Source organism: Pelophylax lessonae, assembly GCF_965119305.1.
Source record: "Pelophylax lessonae genome assembly, chromosome: 9".
Classification (NCBI taxonomy): domain Eukaryota; kingdom Metazoa; phylum Chordata; class Amphibia; order Anura; family Ranidae; genus Pelophylax; species Pelophylax lessonae.
This window is the reverse complement of record NC_138776.1, coordinates 2,654,059-2,658,602: the sequence shown is the minus strand read 5'-3', so window position 1 is coordinate 2,658,602 and position 4,544 is coordinate 2,654,059.

Here is a 4,544-nt window from a genome sequence, read left to right as displayed (position 1 = left end):
TCAACTTCTATGGTGGACCATGGTGAGGTCTGTTCTGAGTGGAACCTGCCCTGTTATACCGCTGTATGGTCTTGGCCACTGTGCTGCAGCTCAGTTTCAGGGTCTTGGCAATCTTCTTATAGCCTAGGCCATCTTTATGTAGAGCAACAATTCTTTTTTTCAGATCCTCAGAGAGTTCTTTGCCATGAGGTGCCATGTTGAACTTCCAGTGACCAGTATGAGAGAGTGAGAGCGATAACACCAAATGTAACACACCTGCCCCCCATTCACACCTGAGACCTTGTAACACTAACGAGTCACATGACACCGGGGAGGGAAAATGGCTAATTGGGCCCAATTTGGAGATTGTCACTTAGGGGTGTACTGACTTTTGTTTCCAGTGGTTTAGACATTAATGGCTGTGTGTTGAGTTATTTTGAGGGGACAGTAAATTTACACTGTTATACAAGCTGTACACTCACTACTTTACATTGTAGCAAAGTGTCATTTCTTCAGTGTTGTCACATGAAAAGATAGAATTTACAACAATGTGAGGGGTGTACTTACTTATGTGAGATACTGTATCTTGAAATTATACTCTTTAATATTTTAAAGAATGCCTTGGGGGGGGGGGGGGGGGTTGACATCATTTGGAATTTACATTTTTGGGAGAATTTCCATTTTTATTATATTTATTCCTCCCAACCATGAAAGTGGGCGTGGTTTTATTTTCTTGATCTGTTTTTTATGTCATTAAGAATTGGGATAGAATTATCTTGGTACAAATTCCCCAGAACGCGGTTTTATTCCCAAATAATGTATCCCCCCCCCCCCCCAAATAAATGGAAACTCCTTTTGTTTTCTTCATTCTTACTTAACCACTTAAGCCCCGGAAGATTTTACCCCCTTCCTGACCAAGGCCTATTTTGCGATTCGGCACTGTGTGACTTTAACTGACAATTGCGCGGTCGTCGGGCGCTGAACCCAAATGAAATTGACATCTTTTTTTTCCCATAAACAGAGATTTCTTTTGGTGGTATTTGATCACCTGTGCGATTTTTTTATTTTTTTGCTCTGATAACAAAAAATGAGCGACAATTCTGAAAAAATATATATATATTTTTTACTTTCTGTTATATAACATTCCTGATAAAAAAAAAAAATTAAAAATCAAATTTTTTCATCATTTTAGGCCAATTTGTATTCTGCTACATATTTTTGGTAAAAAAAAAAAAAAAAAAATCCCAATAGGAGTATATTGATTGGTTTGCGCAAAAGTTGTCGCGTCTACAAACTATGGGAAAGATTTTTGTCATTTTAATTAATTTATTTTTTTACTAGTATTGGCGGCGATCAGCGATTTTTAGTGGGACTGCGACACTGCGGTGGACAGATCGGACCCCTAACTGACATTTTTGACACTTTTGGGGGGACCAGTGACATTAGTACAGTAATCAGTGCTAAAAATATGCACTGTCATTGTACTAATGACACTGGCAGGGAAGGGGTTAACACCAGGGGCGATCAAAGGGTTAAATGCGTCACTAGGGGGTGTTTTCTAACTGTGTGGGGGATGGGCTTGCTGCATGAACACAGAGACCTGTGTTACTAAATAAGAGGATCTCTGTGTTCATTACTGACAGAGCAGTGGTCTGCCATGTTTACAATGGCAGACTGACATTGTCTCCACGGAGAGTGATCGTGGGTGCCCGGCGGCAATCAAGGCCCCCGGACCCACTGATTGGCTCCCCCTTTATGGAAGAGTGGCAAGAAGAAAGCCATTTCTTAAAGATATCTATAAAAAGTGTCGTTTAATGTTTGCCACAAGCCACCTGGGAGACACCAAACATGTGGAAGAAGGGGCTCTGCTCAGATGAAATCAAAGATCGAACTTTTTAGCAACAATGTAAAACATTATGTTTGGCGTAAAAGCAACACAGCTCATCACCCTGAACACACCATCCCCACTGTGAAACATGGTGGTGGCAGCATCATGGTTTGGGCCTGCTTTTCTTCAGCAGGGACAGGGAAGATGGTTAAAATTGATGGGAAGATGGATGGAGCCAAATACAGGACCATTCTGGAAGAAAACCTGATGGAGTCTGCAAAAGACCTGAGACTGGGACGGAGATTTGTCTTCCAACAAGACAATGATCCAAAACATAAAGCAAAATCTACAATGGAATGGTTCACAAATAAACATATCCAGGTGTTAGAATGGCCAAGTCAAAGTCCAGACCTGAATCCAATCGAGAATCTGTGGAAAGAACTGAAAACTGCTGTTCACAAACGCTCTCCATCCAACCTCACTGAGCTCGAGCTGTTTTGCAAGGAGGAATGGGCAAAAATGTCAGTCTCTCGATGTGCAAAACTGATAGAGACATACCCCAAGCGACTTACAGCTGTAATCGCAGCAAAAGGTGGCGCTACAAAGTATTAACTTAAGGGGGCTGAATAATTTTGCACGCCCAATTTTTCAGTTTTTTTATTTGTTAACAAAGTTTGAAATATCCAATAAATTTCATTCCACTTCATGATTGTGTCCCACTTGTTGTTGATTCTTCACAAAAAATTACAGTTTTATATCTTTATGTTTGAAGCCTGAAATGTGGCAAAAGGTCAAAAAGTTCAAGGGGGCCGAATACTTTCGCAAGGCACTGTACAGCTGGCGCTCGGAAAGTGGTTTACAATGCTATTGGTCTGTAATTGGAACGTAGAGTTGAATCTTCCCCTCCTTCGGAATAACTATTGTGTGCCCATAATGACCCCCCCCCCCCCCCCCATCCTCTCCGATCTCCCCTCCTGTATTTAGGTTGGCACACATTTTCAGGATAAGTCATTCATTAAATGTTTTGCTATCATCTTATTGTGTGCCCATCCCGTCCTGGACTCTTTCCTGTTGGTGTGTTTTTTATTGTCGCTCCAATCTCGTCTTCTGTTATCGGCGCTTCTAAGGCCGGCAATTTTTTTTTATTGAGACTTTTGGTAATTTTGCTTCCTTTAAATATTCCTGTATTTTATGTCTCCTTTTTATTTCTGATTCTCCTTTTGCCTTACCGAATAGAGAACCCTAGAATAACTGTAAAAGATCTTTGCGATTTCTCTTCTTTTCTCATCTCTTCTTTATTATTTTTCATCTTTTCTATCTTAATTTAATTATTTATTTTTAAGATTTTAGCGAGATATTTTCCCGTTTTATTTCCCCGTTTATATCTGTCCTTTGCCACTCTGTTAAAAGTCTGTCTTGTTTCTTGTTCCATTAGGTCTCTTTAAAATTTTAGTAATTGCTGTACTTCAGCGTCTGCTTTCTTTTTATGTTTGTTCAAATTCATATACAGTATCTCACAAAAGTAAGTACACCCCTCACATTCTATCTTTTCATGTGACAACACTGAAGAAATGAGACTTTGCTACAATGTAAAGTAGTGAGTGTACAGCTTGTATAACAGTGTAAATTTACTGTCCCCTCAAAATAACTCAACACACAGCCATTAATGTCTAAACTGCTGGCAACAAAAGTCAGTACACCCCTAAGTGACAATGTCCAAATTGGGCCCAAAGTGTCAATATTTTGTGTGGCCGCCATTATTTTCCAGCACTGCCTTAACCCTCTTGGGCATGGAGTTCACCAGAGCTTCACAGGTTGTCACTGGAGTCCTCTTCCCCTCCTCCATGATGACATCACAGAGCTGGTGGATGTTAGAGACCTTCCCCTCCTCCACCTTCTGTTTGAGGATGCCCCACAGATACTCAATAGGGTTTAGGTCTGGAGACGCTTGGCCAGTCCATCACCTTTACCCTCAGCTTCTTTAGCAAGGCAGTGGTCATCTTGGAGGTGTTTGGGGTCGTTATGTTGGAATATTGCCCTGCCCCCCAGTCTCTGAAGGGAGGGGATCATGCTCTGCTTCAGTATGTCACAGTACATGTTGGCATTCATGGTTCCCTCAATGATCTGTAGCTCCCCAGTGCCGGCAGCCCCAGACCATGACACTCCCACCACCATGCTTGGCTGTAGGAAGACACACTTGTCTTTGTACTCCTCACCTGGTTGCCCCCACACACGCCTGACACCATCTGACACCAAATAAGTTTATCTTGGTCTCATCAGAGCACAGGAGATGGTTCCAGTAATCCATGTCCTTAGTCTGCTTGTCTTCAGCAAACTGTTTGTGGGATTTCTTGTGCATCATCTTTAGAAGAGGCTTCCTTCTGGGATGACAGCCATGCAGACCAATTTGATGCAGTGAGCGGGGTATGGTGTTAACCCCTTCCCTGCCAGTGTCAGTAGAGTAACAGTGCATATTTTTAGCACTGATTACTGTAGTAGTGTCACTGGTCCCCCCAAAAGTGTCAAAAATGTCAGTTAGGTGTCCGATCTGTCCGCCGCAATGGCGCAGTCCCGCTAAACAATCGCTGATCGCCGCCATATTGGGCCCAAAGTGTCAATATTTTGTGTGGCCACCATTATTTCCAGCACTCCCTTAACCCTCTTGGACATGGAGCTGACCAGAGCTTCACAGGCGACATCACAGAGCTGGTGGATGTTAGAGACCTTGCGCTCCTCC